General features: G+C 36.9%; 1 long non-coding RNA gene across 1 annotated transcript in view; it reads right to left on the bottom strand.

Moving 5' to 3' along the window:
* The window catches only part of LOC103784402 (uncharacterized), an 837,516-nt gene extending 815,175 nt beyond the window's left edge, over window positions 1–22,341 (bottom strand). Inside the window, exons 1-2 of the long non-coding RNA XR_010110850.1 lie at window positions 22,197–22,341; window positions 20,910–21,004 (exon numbers count right to left, since the gene is read on the bottom strand). This is a non-coding gene — a long non-coding RNA (uncharacterized LOC103784402). The remainder of the gene's footprint in view (window positions 1–20,909; window positions 21,005–22,196) is intronic.
* Between the last annotated feature and the right edge of the window lie 1,648 nt (window positions 22,342–23,989).

Below are 23,989 nucleotides of genomic sequence, written 5' to 3'. Positions count from 1 at the left end.
GGGGCTCTGGGTCTGAAATGGCCCTTGGAGTTACCTCCAGATGGGACAAGATGGCCGGGCCTTCATAAACAGGATGATGAATTACCTGATCACGCTACCTAAGACCCACCACAATCAGCATAGAACAAACTCTTCAGTTCCCTCAACAGCCGTGCCTATATGCCTATTCCAAAGCATGTGTCACGGGCTCCCAGTGGATAATTTTGCTGAACTTCGGAAGGCCCATTTGGAGTAAGTTATAATCACAGTGATTTCATCTGACAGGTATCTCCCTTTGTACCTAAGTATCAAGCATGGAATTTGAAATTCCACAGTTGGAATTTTTTTTTCTATTTTAAAGTTTTTTTAATCATCAAAACATTTTACTAAATTGCAGATAACCGTCCTAAGAGGAAATTTAAACCATTTTCAGCTAATCTTAGGGGCCTTTAACGGATTGTAGCTGAGAGCAAAGAACAGAACACTCTGAAAGAGAAATGGGGCACTAAAAGAAGTAAGAGTGTGCCAGAGATAAATACTATCTTCCTTCACAGCTCTGCTGACAGTCAGTTCTGCCCCGGGTTCTCACAAAGAGAGTAGCCTCTCTTCTCTTTTCAAATTTATCATTTTAGCGCCCTCAGGCTTCTAGAAAACAACATAAAGACATTTCATAAAATGTCATATGATTCATAATTGCATTGTGATGCTTAAGATAAAATCTATTTCTCTGAAACTAATTTCTTCCCAATTGGACAATGTTTATTCCCACTTGGGTCTCCTTGATTTCCGTTGCATAATGCCAGGAGGAAAATGCCTAGAGATATCTTTGCGACAAACTTTAGTCCTAGTAGATCATGGGCTTCCACAAATATAACTGAAGATTTAATATGTACCCTTATATTTACAGATGTCAGTGCAAGTTGAGGAAGATGTGAAAATTACTAGAAACCAATTTACAGCAGCTGGAGCAAATTAGGGCTCATTGCAAACTTTAAAAAAAAAAAAGGAAGTAATGAAACAACCAGCTCTAGGCAAACCATATGTGCCAGCCCAAATCTTTATTAATGGAAGTATAGCTACATATTAAAGGAAATTTAGTTCCTACAGCAAATCTCAATAGTGATATGCACAGATTGTAATTCTTTATTCTCAAGGTATGTAATCAAAAATATGTACAGTGATCTAGAGGCAGTTTTTATGGTGGCCTTATACAGTATTCACATGTTTGAAAGACCTCCACATTCTTCATTACACTGCCCAAAAATTACTATATTTTTTAAAATTTGGGAAAAGTTTACATTTAATTTGCCTTGGAATTGGAAAATTTAATTACATACAAAGAACATTCAAAGTAGTTGGCACATATATCTTGACTACAACCGAGATTTATAGCAATTACCAAAAAAGCACTAAAGCTTAAAATATTGGTAATAGGTCAAAAACCACATTCTTCTAATGTTAGTAATAACCTATATGGGTTTGCATATATATGACAAGATGTTGGCTAGAGAATGTGGCATCTCTGAACAAAAATGAAGATCCAAAGGAATTTTCCTGTTCAGAAGGCACCAAAAAATGACCCTTGGAATGAGCAAATCGTGCACAAGCTCTATCTGTGCACAACAGTGGCACAAAAAGATTATACAGCATGTCATAAAAGTCAGCTTGACCCCGTCAAGTTTCTGTGAGTTTCATTGTGACTCATAAGCCTTGCTCAACTCCCAGAACTGATCCACTCGTTTCAGACATTCTCCATCCCCAAATACTCACATTTTGCAGAGTTGGTCCAGTGTAAAATAAAAAGTCATGAAACTATCACTGTGGATTAGAATTGAGTCAAGCCCTAACACGTCTTGTCCTCATTAATACAATTTCCTTCTGATTCTCAACCCCATGCACATGCCTAATTTTCTCTGGTTAAATGTTTTAGCTCTCTAGCTGGCTGTTCTATATGCAAAAATAAAGACAAATTGATAAATGTCTTTTAAACTTATCCTGCCATTGATTCTACTTACATTTAAAACATTTTATTATCTACAGTTTACTATTATCATATATAAAAATACCATTAATATAATATTGAAAATATTGAAAATAAGTATACATATTATACAATTATCCCTGTTGTTATGAGCTACTATTCTGAGCCTGAGTAAAAATTACATTGTAATTCTTATAATAATACCTGATATTAGTAATAATAGTTCTATGCTTTTTTAAATCTACCATAGTTGAAGTGTACCTGTTGATATTCTTTATTATTACCTATGATTTAGGGTGAAACATAATCAGAGTTTCCTCTATGATTTGCTTTCTAAAGAGGAATCAGCTGGCCTTTGATTCCTCTGACTGCTGGTGATCAAGGTTGCTCTTAAACACTTGAAGATACTGGCACAAAATCCACCAATCACCAATCACCCATATACATGTCTCTCTGGAACACTCCATTACCAAGGCAATAAAAAATGATGGTGCTTTTGAGTACAGCATCAGTATTTATATACTGTAGATAGTTTTACAGTTGAACATGTTATTATGTTTATGCTTAGCAGTTACAGCAATGTTCCCTGTTTAGTGATGACATACTATGGGAGAGTGCTCTTATGGTAAACTGACTAGAAATAATTCACACACTATCATCACCATGAGATGGACAGCCTGACACTAAAAACCCTATTAGCTACAACATTAAATTATCCTTTATAAATTTCTTACTTCAAGATTAAAATACTCCAAGGTCAACTAATTCAAAGATTAGACTGCCTCACAATTATGCTACTCTTTTTTGCTATTTAAAACGTTGAATCTCCATGTGTGGTTTTAATTATTTTGCATTATTAAATGCTCAACATGTACTGTATATAAATTCTGACTGCTGCAGAAGTTTCTACTAAGGAAATTATATGACTAGGTGATTATGTGGTCAGTACACTGATCTTATGGTATACTGACCACATAATCACCTAGTCATATAATTTCATTACTAGGTCCCTTGCAAAGTTCACTCAATTTCTGCATTTCTCTCAGTGTGTGTGGTACAGAATTATTTCAACACATGGTATGCACCTATCAGAAGTTTCACTACTCTGTTTTATTAAAAGCATGGAGGGTGTGATTTCCAATCCTTTATAATTTCCGGATTTACTAATTAAATTGCTTCAATAGTGTCAAAGGCACTTTTTATCACGTAGAATATTAAAATCAGCCCTTTTTGGAGAACAAAGTCAATCAGAAAAACTCTAAAAGCATGAAAAAGTGTTTCCTGTGTTCAGATGACTTAAAAGGAGCTCAAAGGAAATTCACCAAATTTAAATAAAAATTCATTATCCTAAAGAAAATAAGCCTGCAAATTAAAGCCAAAGCAGCCAGCACCCTGAAAAGAAGCCTATGGTAAAAGACAGCCCTCCCTACAAGGAACACACTCTTCTACTGTTCTTATTCTCTTTTTGCATGCCCCTAAATCTATATATATGCAGAGTAAGTTATTTATCTGATACGATCAGCAAGTGAGATGTCTTGATGGATGTGTTTGACCAGGAAGACAGGAATTAAACATTTTTAAGCACTTGTTTGTGGCAAGCATGGTCCACTGTATTTCATATCATTTAGTCCTCACAAGCCTGGTCCACTGTATTTCACATCATTCAGTCCTCACAAGCCTGGTCCACTGTATTTCACATCATTCAGTCCTCACAAGCCTGGTGCACTGTATTTCATATCATTCAGTCCTCACAAGCCTGGTCCACTGTATTTCATATCATTGAGTCCTCACAAGCATGGTCCACTGTATTTCATATCATTCAGTCCTCACAAGCCTGGTCCACTGTATTTCATATCATTCAGTCCTTACAATATCCTGCAAGGTAGGTACTGTTATACCCACTTCTCAGATGCAAAGACTGATTGGAGTGACGTTACATAACTTTTCTGAAGTTACTTGGCTAGCTGATAAAAAGCTGTGATTTAAATCAAATTAATTCCAAAGCTCCTATTTTTAATTCACCATGCTGAATATATATATCACAATATATACAAATTACTAGTTTCTGGAGAATTTGAATATGACACAAATAAATTTGGAACATGAGAAACATAATTTATTCTCTTTGAAGATTCAGAAAACATTTTTTGTCATGCCCTAGGGTCATCATTATATACATTAATTATCCTTTCATTATCAACATATCAGAAGTGCCTATTATCAGAGACTTATGATTAATGTAATAACAAAGAATATATCTGTACATGCACATTCTATCTATAGGAACATGACAAATTTCAGACTTCCTTGACATCTAAGCAACCATTTCATGATTGAACATTAAAGCGTGATTTTTTATTAAGCATGATTTTACAGGGCTGTTTGCACATTGCCCTTCCATGAAGCCTTTAGAACAGAACTTATTCAGTGCATAAGAGCGTGACATGCTCATCTTCATACTTACCCTTTACACTCCAGGGCACACTGGGTCCAAGCCTAACATCCAAATCCCCAAAGAGCTACTACTTTTAATTACTAATTAGGGATGACCTGGAGTAACCCCTACCACCCGCCAAAGGAAGAGATGGTTTCATTTGTTTTTCCAAATTTTCAAACTAAAGATAACCCTAAACAAAGTCACTTACATCACATTACCACTATAGGACCAAACACTGTTTAGCTCCTCTAGGCAGAATTTGGATTTTTAAAGAAATTTTTAATGACTAAATGTTTTCCTGGCTCAAAACATAGATCATCTAATGGTAACTTTTCTATCCTGGACTACGAATTAAGGAGAGATATAGAAGACAATGAGGTGCCCCCTTAGCAACTCATAGCCTTCCTAGCTGCTTACTTTACTAGGCTGACCACGATTTTCCCCACCCTAAAAGTGAATCTCAGTGGACACTCTCATCCTATGCCAAATACAAAATTGTAATCATTTCTCTGTTTCAGTCTTTGTATTTCTGCATTGCTATGGAGTGTTAGAATGGGCAAGCTGAAGAAAGGTAAAAATAAATATGTGTGTGTGTGTGTAATCTATGCATATCCGAAGTTTAAATGAATATAGATCTATTGATGTTTTCTCCATAAGTTCCATTTTAAATGATACAGATACATGCCATAGATAGAAAATCTTCTTCAGATGGCTTAGCTAAGAATATGATGAATAAACCCTTTCTGATTTATAGGAACTTCCTGAAAGATCTCCTGTTTGTTATGTTGCAAAAACTAGGAAATATGCAGCTGTTAATATCAGAGAAGGAGATAGTCTGGGAAAAATCACATGATCAGATTTATTAGTGGTCTAGGAGGTGCAGAGAAAGCAAACAAACTTTAAGTTTTGCATATAACATGAAGCTTAGGATATATTTCAAACTTTCAAGGGCTAGTGATATTTGGGAAAGAAGTGTACAAATTTAGAAAAACAAAAATGGTATATAAGTTTGCTAGAGTTGCCATAACACAGTGCCACAGACTGGGTGGTTTAAACAACAGAAATTTATTTTCTTATAATTCTGGAAGCTAAAAATCTGAGATCAAGGTGTCAGTAGAGTTGGTTTCTTCTGGGGCTCTTCTTGGCTTGCAGATGGCTGCCTTCTCCCTGAGTCTTCACATGGTCTTCCCTCTGTACATGTCTGTGTCTAAATTTCCTCTTCTTCAAAGGACACCAGTCATATTGGATTAGAGCCAACCCTAATGACCTCATTTTAACTCAGTTACCTCTTCCTATCTCCATATAGTCACATTCTGAGATACTGAGGGTTAGGATTTCAACAAAGAAGTTTTAAAATAAACTCAGTCCATAACAGAAGGAGGTAGCAAAAGACTGTCTGTGCCCTCAGATGGTTTCTGTTGTGAATGATGCAGTTTGAAGACCCATTGTGGAAGGTAAAATCAAGGCATGAGGTATAGATACCAAAGATGTTGCTATAGTCGCATGGACAAAGACAATATTAAAAGTAGCCTGAGTTGATGGGGCAATCATTTCATCACAAAAGCTTTTAGTAGTAATTACAAGCATTGATATCAATTTTATACATATTTAGAGAAAAGAAAACACACATAATCTATTCAAAATTTGATTCTTATGTTCAAGTATAATTACAGATACTTTCATCCATCCATTTTATTCTATGTTTATTATGAATAGTAAAGCCTACTACATGCCATGCTGTTACCAAAGCCCACATCATAGCCAGTGTTTTGTTTTCTGGTGAATAATAACTATCAAAAGTCAGCCCTTTGGCAAGTCAGTTAAACGAGATTGCCTTTTAATTGTTGGGTTATTTCTTCTAGTTTCTAGAAAGATTGGGAAACATAAATTGTAGTGAGTTTTCAAATGTAACATATGTAGGAAACAATTACACATAAATATGTATACCATCACCCTTTGTAGTCAAAAGTACCATGTCTGGAGTGAACATTTCTCAGGTGCTTTCATGTGTTTGGAATAGTAATTATTAATGGGTGTCATTTTCTCAGTGACAATATTTGGGTTAGCAACAGTTACCATTGAGATCTGGAGGCCTGGCTGGTGCCATGAAATTTACATTCAGATTGTGCCACTTAACGACTCCAAGGATTCATATCTGACTTTTCCCTTAGCTCCAGATTTGAATAGCATTTCTAAGGAAAATAACAAAAAGATGTCTATAGATTAGGCATTTCCCCTTTATCCTTCCTCCAAAAAGAAGTGATAAACAGACAGTCATGACTCAGTGAGGTCCTTCCAGGCTACTAATTGGTTGCCGGCAATTCTGTGTCCTAAGTTTTCAGGTAGTTAAATCCAATTTTCAAAATGTCATCTTCAAACACCAAAGCTTGGTAGGGAAATTGCAAAACCCACAAAGGGAGAAATCACTATAATACAGGTTGTCTCTGTTCATTCTTAATGGACTCCTATTACTCAAATAGACCATGTGACTTGGAAAGTCTTTGTCTGCATGAAATTGCAGAGTGGTTTGAATATAGCACAGATGCCATGGAAAGCAAAAATGGACATTTTTTCAAATTGAAAACATGTAATGGTTGCCAGTACAGAGATAAAAACTTGGCTGATGAAGTATCCCAAATTGACTTGTAAACTCCAGAAAACAAACAACTTTTCATTATACAACTCATTTCTCATCTCCAAGCTTTGGCAGGGAGCATTCTTACTTTGGAGAGCTGGTCTGATGAAGAATGCTTTTACTGCTCCATTTCATGAAAACCATTGTTTGTGTCTCTGAGTTCAATAAACAGTCAAAATTAGCAAGAGAGCAGGAAGAGTTAACATGCAAGAAGGTTCCAAAGATCCTCTAGAGATTATTAATCAGTCAGAAGACAGCATTGCCTGTTTTTCATAAAATCTTTTTCTTATAAGTGAAGCAAGCCTGGCATTGCCAACAAATGTCAATGCCATACAGAGAGAGTAGATAAATTTAGAGTGAATGATTTTCCAGTTAAATAGGGACCAACAGTGAGTTTATAATAAAGCAATTTGCACACAGTTTGGAATATGACAATGGTAATTGTTCTTATGTTGAAAACAAATCTTTTATGATGTGTGCTGTGGCAAAGCAGGGCATGACCTACCTAATATAGCCCTTCCCGCATCTACACAGTACCAGGAAGACCATTCTATATTTGTAATGCTTGCCCAGCTTACCTAAGAGAGTGGCACATTTAAAGGCATGATTATACACAGGAGTTTTGAAACCCTTATTTTGAGCTGGAAATACAGCGTTCAATACCAGACATTTGAAAGCAGTGAAAGAATGGAATGTCCTTTTATCTTCAGCTGGTGGTTGATGTTTCTGTTATCTGGAACTTCTGAAGCTGTTTTAATCATGCTAGAGCACTGACTTTCAGCCTGGCTCCACAGTGGAACCACCTGGGGAGCTTTAATAAACTGATATCTGGGACCTACCCCCAGAGATTCTGATTTAAGTGATCTGGGGTGTGGCCAGGCACTGGGATTTTTAAAAGCTCCCCAGGTGATTCTAAAGAGCAGACAAGGTTCAGAAAGACTGTTTTTTCAAAAAGAAGAAAACTATTAGATGACACTTTGTCATTTATAGCTACAAAAGTTAAATCTACCTAAATAGTTCATATCTCATTTTTACTAGCATCACGACAATCAACCAAATCATCACATAAAATGAGGAATAATAGAATATTTTAATTATAAGGGACCCAAGAGATCATTTTAGTCCAGGGATTCTCAACCAGGGGTCTCTGGGCTCCTCGAAGTCCCTTAGGTAGTGTGTGAACCCCCTGAAATTGCAAGTATGTGCATTTTTCTGAGAATAGATTCCATCACTTTCTAAAAGGAGGACCTGGCCCCAAAAAGGTCAAAAAACACTTACATGGTCTAAGTTCCTCAATTTGCAGACAAAGAAATGAAAGACCAACATGAAAACAGAAAATAATATATTTCTCACCACCCCCTCCAGGACCTCTAACGCCCAAGCCCATTACGGCCGGTATGCTTTTATACAAAACTGATTAAAATTCCCCCGACAAAAATGAAGCCCAAATAGACTGATGTTTTGACTAGATCAAGATTTTGACCAGATAAGTGAAGTTTTCAGAACTGCAGAAATAGTAAGAGTTTTGAAGAAGACTTCCCTAGACTTCCCTGAGAAGAGTTCCACAGAATGAACTTCCTAAGAACTTTCCCCGCAAAACTTACTTATCAGATTAAATATAAAGTCAGGAAATGAGCAAATATTAGCCAAGCCCAAGCAGAGATTATCCAGTGTTCCCAAGGTAGTGCTAGAACCTCAATTCGATTTCTTCAAAGTTTGTATCATGTTTAATTTATATTGTCCCATTACTAGTTGTTATCACCAACCTTAAGAATTACTCTAATATCTTATTTCTCTTCTGATTTTGGCCTATGATAGCAAAATTTCATAGGAGTTCCTCTGGCAAAGTGTAAACAAATACAACAGGATAATCAGGTGTAAGTTAGTAAATTCGGAAAGCTGGAGTCAAGCCTGTGTCCAGTCAATTCCCATAGAAATTATGATATAGTTTTGACTATGATAGAGTAAAATTAGTATGGATTTTGGGAATCAAACTAATTAATTTACTTTTGTAAAATAGGATTAATTACACCTCCCTCATAGGTTGATGTGTTCATATAAATAGCTAATATACCTAATGTAGAGGCTTGAAAAAATACTAAATATAATACTAAAATGTGATTGACCTCTTACTGTCTTCTAAGGTTTGTGTTCTTTCTCCTAGATCAAGTAACTTTTCATAACTTTTCTATTCCTCTTTCTCACCTGAGCACCGCTAAGCAAAGATGAGCATTAAAAAAAAAATTCTAAATCATGGCAGGCTCACTTAAATGGCCTTTGAGTTCTTAATTGTTTTTCAGATAGATTTTACATTTATTCACTGAAGCTTTTAAAGTCTGGAGTAGAAAACATTACATTAATGAATAAAAGATGTAGAATAATTTTCTTCCCATGTGCTTTGAGTTCTTACCCCAATTACAATACTAGGCCAAAAATTAATATCATGAATTGAAACGAAGAAAGATATATAGAAAAGAGCCAAATCTAAAAAAAGAGGAATAAGGAGGAAGAGAAGAAAGAAAGAAGAAGGAGGAGGAGGAGGAGAAGAGGAAGGAAGGAAGGAAGGGAGGGAAAGAGAAAGAAAAAGAAAGCAAGAGAGAGAGAGAAAGAAAGAAAAAGAAAGGAAGGAAGGGAAAGAGAAAGAAAAAGAAAGAAAGAAAGAGAGAGAAAGGAAGAAAAAGAAAGGAAGGAAGGAAGGAAGGAAGAAAGAAAGAAAGAAAGAAAGGAAAGAAAGAAAGAAAGAGAAAGAAGGAAGAGGAGAAGGAGAGAAGGAAGGAAGGAGGGAGGGAGAAAGAAAGAGAGAGAAAAAAATAGGAAGGAAGGAAAGAGAGAGAGGAGTATTTTGACACCTACTGTCACTTCTGGGCTGAGGTTTTAACTGAGACTAGGTGCCATGTATTCACTTACTCATTAAATGTTCTTTGAACACCAAATCAACATGAAGCCAGAATTATGTTAGACTGAGTGTGGGGTGAGGTGTCTGATGGATATTTTACAGGGCATCATTTCAGCCTTTTGGAGTTCATTTTATTGTAACATAAAACTGCTTGGTAAAAGTGTAAGGATATATAATTTTTATTTAATGAATGATATAAATATTAAATGCTATAATTATTCATAAAAAGAGAAGAGAGAGTTAGAACAACTGGGGAAGGCAGGCATTGAACTAAGACAGAAGTGACTTGAATATTTCAATCTAGAGGATATAAACTTTGGTGCAACTGGAGAAAGCAAGTATTGAACAGACACCTAAAGTACTAGAAGGTGTCACTCTCTGAAGCGTAGTTAAGTCGAGGTTCTAAGCAGGTGGGCTAAAATCCTAGGGTTGAGGCTTGTTCATGGGGCATTAAAGAAACTAATTTCTACCAGATGGTGTTTTGGAGTCCTAACGGATAAGATAGTTAAAAGACTCGAATGTCATGACTATGTGATGTAGCCCTTGGACATTTTCTAAGCTTCATAAGCACATTCAGTGACAAAAGGAAGAAATAATTAATAGTAGAAACAAAATTCTTCATAAGTTCCCTAAGAATCTAAAGAAAAACAAAATAAAGAAGAACCAAAATAATGGCCCATATTTAGGTTTTCTTCTACTTTTTCATATATGGCCATTTTCCAATAATTTGCAAAAATGCTTCGGAACTTCAAATAAACCTCGGACTACATACATTAGCCTATGTCTCAGTTTGGCGCTCCCAAGCTTGGTATATCAGTACTGCTCAGAATTCAACTGATAAAGACACATCATGTGGACATATTTGTGTCATCTTTTCATTTCTCTATCATTTTTAAAGTGGGAGACCTGGCTGGGTGTGGTAGCTCAAGCCTGTAACCCCAGCACTTTGGGAGGCCAAGGTGGGCAGATCATAAGGTCAGGAGTTCAAGACCAGCCTGACCAACGTGGCGAAACCCTGTCTCTACTAAAAGTACAAAAATTAGCCAGGTGTGGTGGTGCACACCTGTAATCCCAGCTACTCAAGAGGCTGAGGCAGGAGAATCACTTGAATCTGAGAGGCAGAGGTCGCAATGAGCTAGATCATGTCACTGCATTCCAGCCTGGGCAATAGAGTGAGACTCCATCTCAAAATAAAAATAAAAATAAAAATAAAAACAAAATGGGAGACCTAAAATTGTTTGTCAAAGCACACAATATTTTTTTTCTAATTTTACATTGTTCTTCTTGCCAAAAAAAGAAACTTTTTTTTCACTATACTCTCCATAGTTCTTAGGGAATGACCATACTTTCTTGGTGACTCTTATTCCTGAATTCTCTATATTAACAACTCTCTAGGCCACAGCCATGACTCAGTCAGGCCTCAGAATACGGTTTTGTGCCTAGAATACTTTTAATGGCTCATTTATACTTTAACAGTAAGACTTAACATGAATGATTCCTAGGTTTGCAGAGGAAAAGGGACAAAACATCATTTTTCTCTCAGACTCAAGCTTAGTGTTGGCTGCCAAGGGAAACTGGCCCTACCCAGTTTCCCTTGGAACTCTGTGTAAACAGCTTGAAGCCAGGGGGAATGAACTAATCCTGGCTAGTAAGATCAAGGGTTATGTCCTTACTCTGGGAATGCTAGCCTGCTCTGGTTATAATCTTACATAGATGAGGTGATAGATTCAATATTATTATATGAATGCCTGCTTCTTCCTTGTGGGTGGGAAAAAAATCAGGGAGGAGGAACAAAAGAATAAAAATAAAATAAAAGCAGGAGTGAATAAGCAGAAACAAAGTTAAATATGAAGAAAAAAGAACAAATGAGAAGACAGGTAAACACAAAATTATAACTAAATTCTAAAAAAAATAAAAAGAATGGTTGAAATGGAAATAATGATGCTCCTAGCAGTGTTGAGCACTACTACTTTTTTCTCCTACTTAAACCACCATTGACACCTTTGCAAAAGTTGCTATCTTTTCCAAAGTTAAATGTAATTTATCTTAAAGGCACCTTACTGGTTAATACATCTTTACAATAAACACTCTGCAAAGTGTAAAAAAACTGAAGAAATAAATTGAAGTGGCTTTTAGTAGTGGCTGGGGGTACCAGATTGACAGCTTTGGAAACTGATGACTTCTTTTTCTCCCAAGAATAGATACAGCTTGATAAACAGAGGTGTAAGATTACCCCAACTGCTTCTCCAATACGCCTTCGCCCTGACAAAGTAATGGCTGCAAGGAAGAAAGAACAAGTCACCTTTTCCAGCCAGTTCTCTGCAGATACTGCTCAGGAACTGCCATTTAGCACCAAGGTGATAGGAGTATTTTCCTTACTACCAGCAACACAGAGACAATTCACTTATTTCACTTGGAACAGTGAACAGTCAAATCAGATAGTGATAACTTTTAACTACCCTGAACTCTGCTGGATTCAACGCACTGAACTTAAAGCGAAAGCTAACTTGAGTTTCCCATTTCAATTTCCCACATCCATCTAGTCCCCTAACAGTCCCCAGCACTAAATCAGGTAATGCAGTATAGTGTAGCTATTTTATCTGGTTCTCCCAAAGTTATTTCAAATGAGTACTCTGCCATCCATGAAATCAAATGAATCTCAGGAACGTTTCTATTTATGTGGTGTGAGAGGGATCTTTCAAAAGAGAAAGGAAAAGCATAAAAAAGGATGGAATGTTTCCAAGAGAACAAGTAACATGTATTTTCCTTTCCAAAAGAAAAGCAGCAACTGTGTATGAAAAATTGAGGTGCATAAGTTAAAGTGGAGTCTTAACATTATTTATTTATGTGCCTAACTTAAGAACCACTAAAGTCGTCTTCATCACATAACCCTAAAATGAACAGAGACCAGTATAACATGACTTTCAGATTTTCTTCAGTAGATGTTAGAAAACATATGCTTTGTTAATCTTATACTTCTCCTAAATAATCATGCACAGCTTTCATTTGTTCCAGGAGTCATTCAAGCATATAAGAGTTCCATTAAGTTGAAACCTCCTGTATCTGGTTATTTTCCTGGAGTTGTAAACCTGCTGCCACCAAGTTGGTAGTTTTCTTATGTTAACAGCAAGAACGGAAAAAAAAAAAATTCCAGTTAGAAAATAGCTGTTCCATCTTCAGTCTCTTCCATTAACTCTCATTAACAGTTTGCATTTTTTTTAAGACAGGGTCTCATTCTGTTGCCCAGGCTGGAGTGCAGTGGGGCAATTACAACCCACTGAAGCCTGGAACTCTTGGACTCAAGCAACTCTCCCACATCAGCCTCCCAAGTAGCTAGGATTGCAGGCACACCCCATCACACCTGGCTAATTTTTTTTAGTTTTTTGTAGAGATGAGGGACTCGCTATGTTGCCCAGGCTAGTCCCAAACTCCTGGCCTCAAGGAATCCTCCTACCTCAGCTTCCCAAAGCACTGGGTTTATAGGCGCGAGCCACTACATCTGTCTGCATTTACTTTTAAAACAATTTTAAACACTTATAATGTTTTCAAGGCAGAAAGCACTCACCCATCAGTCTGCAGTTCTCACTTATTGTTCCCTCAATTATTTTAATTCCTCTTCCTGGCTCTCTTCTCTCCTTGCATCTCAGAGCAAATCTCCAAACTTCTGTGCCTCATGGGCCTTCAACTGGTTTTCCTACACATTTCAAACCTTGTCTTGTCTTTGCTCATCTGTTAATTCATTCATTCCTTTATTCATTCATTTACTTAACAGACATTTACCTAACATTTCCTGAGTCTTCACTTGTCCTACATACATGTGGAATCAAATCCAAGAATAAATATTTTGCAGTGGAAAAAGCAGTAGAACAAAAGTCCTGAACTCTAGTGTCATTGCTATGATTCATCAATTATGCGACCTTCAGCAGGTCACTTTTTCCTATACATACCTCTAATAATAGGAGTTTGGCTATGTCATGTGTACGATCCTTTATAGCTCTGAAATTCTACAATTTTATCACCACCCCAGTAGCTCAGCGCAAATAAATTCATGCATCTGTGTTAATAACTTTGAGGTACCCATTCCAAAATGTTTACATTTTCAATGGTTGAATTATAAGGGCTCTCCAAAGGGAAGTTAGAAAATCCTAACTGATATTTTTGGCATGTTAGTGGGCTAATGGAGGAGTATTTGAGAAGAGCAAATTTCATTTAGGAGATTAGTCTTGCCTACCAGCGTATTTGCTGTCTACATTTCATCTCCTTTCATTCTCCCCTTTACCCACTTCAAGTAGGCTGTTACTTCCACATGTCCATTGAAACTACTGCCATCAAGGTCACCAAGTGACTTCCAGAGTTAAACCCAGTAGTCAATTGGTATTCCTCAACATATTTGTCCTGTCTTCAGTATTTGACATATTTGATCACCTCCTCCTTAATATACTTTCTTAATTTACCATCTGTGACTCACACACTTCTCTACCTACTGGTCACTTCTCAGTTTGCTTTGCTAGTTCTTCCTCTTCACTGCTTCCTCTTCACTTAGTGTTGATGTGCCTCAAGCACTGAGTTTTGGGTCCTATTCTCTATCTGAACGTAATTCCTTAATAATCTTACCCAACTCTTTGGCTTTAAACTCCATCTATGTGCCAAATACTCTCACATTTATGTCTCTAGCCAAGACACTTTCCTAAACTCAAGACCTGCACATCCAGATCACCAGCAGATCCCTAAAAAAAGGACTCATGACATTCTTGCCCAAACCTAATCCAACTAGTTCAGCTGATAGAAGCTCCATATTTTCAGATATTTACCAAAAAAAGAAATATTTGGGGACATCCTTGGTCCCTTTATTTCTCTCATATCCTACATCTAATCCATTAGGACCTTGGCTCTAGGTTAAAAATATATCAGAATTTAATCACTTCTCAAGTCTAATGCCACCCTCCTGCTATGCACCATTACTGTCTCTCCCCTGGATAGCTATAATAGCTTTCTAAGAGGTCTCTCTGTTTCTTCCACCCTTGCTCCCTTAGAATTTGTAATCAACACGGAAGTCAGAGTGGTCTTTTAAAGACACTAACTCAAATCCTCTGATGGACCACCAAAGTCTTCACAATAGCCCATGAGGCCTTACATCATCTGGCCCTCCATACTCTTCTGATTTCATCTCTTACTCTCCACTTTGCTCCCTCCGCTCTAGTCACACAGGCCTCCTTACCTCAAATATGAGAGGCATAGCTTTGGTGCTAGCTCTCCTTCTGCCTGCATATATTTATGTGACTAACTCCCTCACCTTCTTCAAGTTTTTGCTCAGTTCTCATCTTTCCAATGAATCCTATCCTGACCATCCTATTTAATCTGCAAACTGCCCCCCAAGCATTCCTCATCCCTGTGACCCTGATTTACCCTTTTGTCCTATAGCAGTTATCATCTTCAAATGTTCTACATAACTTACCTGTTATATTTATTGCTTATTTTCTGTCTCCTCATGCTAGAATGTAAGCCACAGGAGGGCAGGAATCTTTTTTTCTTTGTTTGTTCATGGATGTCTTCCAAGTACCTGGGAACTGTCCCAGGCACCTTATAAGTGCTTAATATTTCTTAAATGGATTAATAAATCAATAAGCAAATGGATGAATGGGGCATGGTCCTCTAGCTATCAGATTACAACCAACAACATGAGAAGCTACATATGAAATGTGTAAAGCCTCACTTTAATTATCCAATCAATGCCCAATTCTGCTGCTGCTTTTTGATCATTCCTGACGGAGAGATTGTCTTTGGAGTTCATGTCTCTCCATTGTGGAAACCCTTGACCTTTCACCCATCAGAACCTCAAAACAAAACATACCTTGGGTTGAAGAGATATAAACAGCTCTAGACCCATCCTGGGTGATTTACAATAAAGCCCATAAAATAACTACCTCACATTTCTGCTATAAGACATGTAAATGAGAAGAGTAATACCTAACAGTTATTGAGCTCTATGTGCCAGACATTATCCTAAGGATTCACAAGTATAAATTCATTTCTTCCTTGCAACAACCCCTAACTCCTGACCTCACGTCTCTCTCCTAATTATTGGGTGAGTTCCCTCTGGACAACACTCAGAAAGTAACAAAAAAATGCAATAGGTCAGAAGGGATGACTTGAAACTAAGGAAGTAAACCATAGCCCTTAACATTTCTAAAGAAAAATGTTATCTCTGTCAAACACAGCTGCCATATCTCCATGAAGCCATGTTGAGGAAATCTTTATGTTGACACATTGAAGGTCAAATATTCAAGGGTAATTAAATCTCTCCAAGGTGAATTATGGAGATGGCCTAGTTAGAAATAAATATAGACTTTTTGCTGTCCAGCCATAAATCGGTAGTAGCCCGCCAAATGCACTTAAGCACGTTTATAAGTATTTTTGCTCAGTTTAATTATTTTACATATTTCCTATTACTAGAATTTTACAAAAATGATTAGCTGACAAAAAATTTTACTAGCTTGACCATACTCATCTCAGTATCATTTCAAAGAGCTTTTTATTATCCTACTTTCCCATCTCCATAAACCTAAGAAAGAACTCTTAACTAACATTCTTGAAGTCAACCTCTACCTGCTGCTAATCATGTTCATCTTCTGAAAGTTGAAGACCTTCATTTCCCCAGTTAGCTTCATCAGTTCACCCAGCATACATTTATTAAATGCCTATTGAAATGCAGGCATAGTTCTAACAACAAAGAAACATAACCCACAGTCTCTCAATCAGAGAACTTAGTGTCTAATAGTAAAGGGGAAACCAATACAGTGAAAAAAGTTTCATATACAAACCTGAATGTCCATAAAAAGGGGACTAGATAAATAAGATATTTATGTTCATGAAATGGAATACTACACAGCACTTAAAATGAATTTAAATGAATAAATTAGATTTAAATGTATCGATATTACTTTTATAAAAATTGAGTAAAAAACAAGTTTTCAAAATGCAAATGCAGTATTTACACTGTTTTCTTACAAAATGTCATTTTGTATCACAAATATGAGAATATATAACAAAAAATGAAAAACATAGACTTGAAGGTTAGGCACCAAATTCAAATTAGTTGTTGCCGCACGGGAGGCAGGAGGCAAGTGGAATTGGAAAGTGTATAAAGTAGACTTCAATTTGATCAGTAGGGAACTAATTATTTATATAAGAAAAATACTTAAAGCCAATTTTTTTAATGGTAAATTGCGTCATTTGGGGGTAGTAGTTTACATAGTACTTTCCTATAATTTAACTTTTTTTCCAAATGTCTTACAAATGTATAAATGAGAGAGAGAGAGAGAGGTCACACTCAAAATACTACTCACAATAGAAGGAAGTCCCAAAGGCTACAGGGATTAGGCCAGTTAGGTCGGCAGGTGCCACATGAGCAGCGCAGTAAGAAGGGTGAGAAGTTACACTGGGGAGAGACTAGAAGCTGGGAGCACTCCTGGAAGCCTCCCTAAGAATGCTAGACTTGAGACAAGCATGAAGGATGACTAAAAGCTGCACAGACTGAGATGAGCAAAGAAGGTATTCCAAGAAGGAGGAACAGCCAATACAGAAAAGAATATGGAGCATTTTGCAGAGATGGAGCCTCAAGACACAGTCGAGAGTCTGCATTTTAATTTTGCTATTTACTAGCTTGGTGAATGCGGGAGGGTCACCTGATCTCTCTGAAATTGTTTCTCCAACTTGAATGTGGGGTAATACTATATTCTTGGCTGCATTATTGCACAGGCTAGAGAAAATGTAAACAAAGATACCTAACAAAGAGTAACATAGTAATTGCTCAGAAATTAAGATAATGATTAAGGATTATTAGCTGGGACTAAGACTCAGATCTCCTGATTTCCTGAGTTAATGATCTTTTCATAACAGCACACTGCTGATTTTGTAATTAGCATTATTCTAATTTCATGTGGCCAAAATTTCACAATAATACACAAAGGGATCTCAGTGGAGTACTGGGCAATTCACTGGATCTGATATGAAAAATACCTCTCTTTTCTCACCCGCTCAACAGCTCCAGACTCTGTCTTTTACTCAAGACTGTTAGTTGTTCTGTGAGGCCTAGCATATCTGATTACTTCATATGTCCTATCAATGACCTTGAAACAATCAAAGCTGAAACTTTTGGTAAATTGGCTTTCCAATTATTGAGCCAGCTGCTGGCTGAAATTTGGAATACCAAATTTGTCTCACCCAGGAAGTTAAAATAGGAGTATTACATGTTGAATTAACTGGCTTTCATTTGCTTACAGAAAACATAAGTATGCACAACTTTAGTCACATTGCTGTTATTGATCAAGTATTCACAGAGTTCCTCAATAGACTCTAACATACTTTTAATGTTATTAAATTTGTTAAGAAAATAAGTTTAAATAGCTTTAAAACAAAAAGGGGGAAAAAAAACTTCTGAGACTTAAAATGCCACGTTGTGTGAATAGTACATACTACTCTGAAAGTCCTTACGACTCTTTGGTGAGATCCAATTATCAGTAAAGGAAGGTTGCATCCACATGATTCTCAAACATGACACTTCCTCCAAAGCAGACTGATGGTCCCTTGCCACTCTACTGAGCCAGCTGCAGCATGTTCTAAGCCCAAATTTGGGCAATTAAGTTATTTTTCTCAATGAGGTTTTAGCAACCATTATCACTATCCCAGAAAGTGGTCCTTTCTTAGAGATAAATTGCAATGGAAAACTATGCTTCTCTCTCAGCACGTATTTCCAAATTTCATTGCTCTGCATGAAGGAAAAGAAGCATATGTTGCTTCTCAACATCACTCACTTTAAATAACTGAGAAAGATGGGGTTGTTTCAGCCACAGGAGCAATTGACATGCACCATCCAGAAATCTTTTGTCTGACAGCCTCAGCTAAATACGCCACAAATTTGCATTGATAACACTTTGTTTTTGTGCTCCATACCTCTGCCACTACTACCATTCCCACTGCCACCAACCCTTCCAGGTGATTTCAGGGCTCTTCCATCTTCCATCCCTCTTCCATACCTTTTCCTTCTCCCAAAGAACAAAGAAACAACTCGGTGATTTTTATCAAGGTTAATTAATAATATTTACTAAAAGTACAAATTTCAGCACATTGTTTTTGGTTTGCAGTAGGGTTGTCAAAAAAGGAATTTGAAATGAACTAAGACAACATCTCAGCCCTTCAGGAAAAACATGCACAAAACTACAGCCAGGGTTGGTTCTAGTAGTTGGCATTTGGATCTACAGTCTAGTCAAGGCATCCAGATAGAAGATAGGCCAGGAATCAGCAATTCCCTTAACACTATGTCCTTCCAAAGCACACTAGAGGACAAAGAGGGGTGGTAAATTGCCTTCCTCTAACTGCTCTAAAGAGAAGTATAACCCATCCCTGAGATTATTGGTGTAGTGTCTCCTATGGTTATACAACCTCCCAACGATTATAGGTAAGAAATAAATGAAGATAGGAAAAGCCTCAATTTTCTTTTCATTTTCTACTTTTGAAAAATTCTAAAATTAAAGGAATCTTTTTCTTTAAGAGAAGTAGAGACCAATAGGCCCAGTACATCTACTGATGCTTTGAAGGTAACATTTTGGTGTTCATCCCCAAAGACAGGCTGGTGTAGAAATCTATTGGACTTCCATTAGCCATCACAGTTTTCATTTTATTTTTTGATTAACTTTTTCATGCATAGCTGAAAAACACTAAACAGAATGAAAGGCAAGTGACTGTAATTAGACTAGATTGCCCAAGGCCAGAGAAAAAGAGAGGCAAATCCTGTAATTCAGCTCCTAAGTAACATCCTCCACATGATAGAGTTGCATCATACATTTTTAAATCAGGCTTTTAAAGTTTTGCGTGCATACATTGAAATGAAAAAGTGTTTCTGTTGGGAAAATATAATCTGCATCAAGGTTTTCATTGCCTCTTAAATACACCTTTCCTCCAAATTTTAAAACATACAGTACCTAGAGATATGTTGAGGCAGGAAGGGAAGGAAAAATATGAAAAGATGAAAAAGGATAATAAAAGTTACACCTGTGAATATAGTTTTTCAAAAACACTATTCATTAGTATACAGATTAAAATATAAAATGGACTGTCATATTCTCTGGGTTGGCAAATAAAAAACTAGGTGTTATATGTTTATTATGTGGAAGACTAAGTGTTATATGTATATTTTGTGGGTTGCATACCCATATTTTAAAAAGCCTGATTTAAACAAAATATGCTTTAATTTTGCAAAGGTTTTCATGTTATCTTTATGGTCAAGATGTAAAAATGTAGACTAAATGGTAGAAAACTGAACGAATGTACCCAAGGCAGATCAGTGTCATCCTGGAGTAAGGTTTTTCATGGGTGACACAGCTCTCCACCTTTATACCATCTGCATATGTAAAATAATAAGCTTAGCTAATTAGTAACAAGTGCACAAAGGGAGAGGAATATCTAAGATGGCAAAATGACTGTATTAAGATTGCTGAAGGACACAAGAGGCTAGAAGTATAGGACCAAAGTTACAAAATATAATTTAGTGAGGATAAAAGTATAGGTCTACATTGGGATCAAACGCACAGGCACAAAATTAGAAAAATGATAGATAACCGGAGCTAGGGTCCTTATGAAAAAAAGGCCCAAATATAAAATTAGAGAATACCTATGCTTTGAATCAGCTTAACTCCCTTGTCTCCCTCTGTTTTCTCATCTGAAAACTGGCCATAACAGTATCTGCCTCTCAAGATTGCCAGGCAGTTTAAATGAAATAACCTATGAAACAGTCTTACAGCAGTCCATGTGCACAGAGGTATTCTGAGCCCACACACTGTGTCACATCCAGTCAAGCATTATGATGCCTCCACTGTGCTCAGTGCTGATCAAGTTAATGGAATAAAACCAATATCAGACCTAGGGGCCTCATTTTTAGAATAACGGAGAAAAGTCAGAAAACATTTATTGAGCATCCACTTACTTGTCTGATGTCAGGCTCTGGGGATACTCAGGTGAAGCCATGGTCTCTGCTCTCAAAGAGTTCTCAATCCAGAATCAAATGATGGGATACTTCATCTAGAAAAAGGTGGCCATGTGTTGATGGCTCAGTAAGCAAAGTCCATGAGAAATAGTTGTCTGAATCATCCTTACATCACCCACTGCATCTAACCTAATATTTGCTCTTTGAAGCTACTCAGTAAACACTTTTTGAATGAATGAGTGATTTCAGTTTCACCTGGAAATGAGAAAAGTTAGGGAAAAAAATGAGAAGTTTTTCTTTAATATTTTGAAATTCTAACTTAAGAGAGAATATATGTATATTTGCAGCTCCAGAAAGCAGAACCGAGGCAAAGGGTTCAGAGGACAGGGAGGCAAATGGATCCTGCTCTTTTATGTTTGTTACTATGTTAAGGACACTGGTTATATTATAAAACTAACCTTTATTTTTGGTTCTTAATGGCCATATCATTGTTGCTTTGCCTCCAGGCCTATTGACTAGAATCAAGGTAAAAGAACAATCCTGAGTTTTCTATCCACAGTTGCATGTAGAAGCAAAAACCAAAGACTTAACACAAAAGGGAAGTAAAACTGTGAAAAGTCCATTTCCAAAATTAACAAATAGAGAAAGCCTGAAAACCATATACCCCAGGGCTCCATTACATCTTCAAGTAAAACCAGGATCTAACTTTTGGCTCAGAAGTTTCCATCCCAGGCCACTTCAGCCGCAAAACATTTCAATTCTATTATTTAAGGAATGGTTTGAAATATCCCCCAATTCAGCTTAACACCTCCCATAGCACATTTCTGCAGAAAATAAGTGCACTGCCAAATGGCCAGCCCTGCCGCAAACACAGGTAGAGTAGCTGGGCCAACAGGAGAGGTTACATTTGTTTGGCAACTTCCTCTAGGCTATTAGAGCTGAGACCGCAAGAAGCTAAAATGAGAAGTGTCTCGCCACTTTTACAGTGAACTAAACAGAATAATACCAAAGAGCGTGGCTCAGGTTCCAGTACCAAAAGCAAAGCAGGAGCAGTGATGTGCTCAACCCCTGGATGTTCCAGCCCCTCAGCAGGTCACACGCTGAAATGCTTTCTGAGGTCCATGGCTACCACTTGAACCCGTGACCCTCTGAATGAATGCCAGAACCCAGACCAGCATGTCACAAACAGCTACTTCAATCCACCTCCCCAGCTTACATTTAATTAAGTGAACATGATGAAAAATAAATGAGGTTGTACTTAAGCCTTCAAAGGCCTCCTAACCTTACCTTTCCAGGAGATTTTTGGCTAGTTGGCTCTACTCTCCTGCTACCTCCATTTGCCACAAGCTGTTATATTACATTTAGGCTCAAATCTGCTCAGGCTATAATCCACAATCCATTTTTCATTTAACTTCTAAACGTTAAGAGAAATGGAAACCTCATCAGTAAACATTGTGACAGTTATCTTTTTAACTGTCATTTATATAAACTTAGGCACATCCCATTCTAAATCACGCTCAGATGAATCAGTTGTTCAAATATAAACATATTTAGCAGAATTCTGTCATTTCCTCATATGTATATTCATTTGCGAATGACTCACTTCATACATCTTCATAAACCTGAGAAACTATCTTTTGAGTTATTCACAGATTCAGGTGATGATGCCTTCAGAGTCAAAAGCTGACTATGTATGCAGGGCCAGCACTGGGAAAAAAGTAGCCAAAAGTCATAGCTCTGGGATCATTTTAATCTATCTTTGGGTACAAGAAATGTCACAGAGGTTCACCTGAAATGAAATTATCCCTTTCTCTTAGCTTGTTTCGTACCACCTAATCCTCTAACTCTTTATTAAACATTATCTTTCCCATCTGCTCTAGTGAATGTTCAACACCTTGTGGACCAACTCTGGGCTGATTGGTTTTTATGGGCAGCATGAGCTCAGTTTTATGCACATACTTAGGATTATCTCAAGGACAAAGAGGATGAACAATCCATTAACTGTAATAAGCAACTGCACATCTCAAGGTAGCTACAGCATATATTTGATTTCAAAAGAAGAGACTGAATTAAAATATGTCTGTCCAGAAACGTCTAACCTCCAACACACAGAAACAGCATTTTCTGTTCTCCATGCTCTGGTAAGCGGTACTACTAGAAATCACATCTCAGTCCCCCTCAATCAGACTTTCCAGCCCTTAAATCTTATTTTAAGATCTGACACTAGAGCAAGAAAAAGATCCTTTTGAAACTACTCTTCCTGATTATCTCTGGGCAAAGCGTGTAGAGCATGTGTGGACAGACACACTTTTTTTTTTTAAAGGAAAATGCATTGTTATTGCTTTGTGTAGAAAACTTAAATTCTTCACTTTAGAATTACATGTGTTCCCATTGCTTAAATTTGTAAAATATAAATCATGGAAATTTAGCCAAATACACAGTGTTATCTGAGAAAGCCACTCTATATTGCTAGCCTGGTTAATTACAGATATTAGAACCACATTACTATTATTTATTTCAATATTTAATTCAATCTAAAGTAATCCACTAAGACCTCATTTCCCTACTTCCTAATTTAAATGTGAACATTATTGAAAAAGTCTTTGCTTATTTATTTTCATAAGAATTCCTTATAAATGCTTATCTTCTTGCATCTGTTTTATTGATGAGCTCAGTTCATTTTTTTGGCTAACCTTTCAAACAAAGGTACCTTGCTTTTGCCGTTACTATAAAGTTTTATGATCCTGTAATAATAACAATTATGAGGACATCTGATCATACTGTATACATTAATGACCAGACATATCTGGCCACGTGTCTTCACAGCTTACTGATCTCATTGATGAGCAATGTCAGGCTTCCTCCTTGCAACTTGTATCTCAAGATGATTAAAAGCTAGCTTTTTTTTTTTTTAGCAGTTTGAAGTTTGTTTTTCAGTGAATTGGTAATATCACATACTGCACAAAGAGAGAATGTACCAGTCACCTGCTCAGCTTTATGGCACAGAAAGTGTGAAAAACAGGTACAGGAGTTAACGTACTCAGAGTGACAGCTTTCGAGCTCTTGCATATGCTTCTTTA

Source organism: Pan paniscus, chromosome 1 (assembly GCF_029289425.2).
Source record: "Pan paniscus chromosome 1, NHGRI_mPanPan1-v2.0_pri, whole genome shotgun sequence".
Taxonomy (NCBI): Eukaryota; Metazoa; Chordata; class Mammalia; order Primates; family Hominidae; genus Pan; species Pan paniscus.
This window is presented reverse-complemented; position numbering and strand designations above follow the sequence as displayed.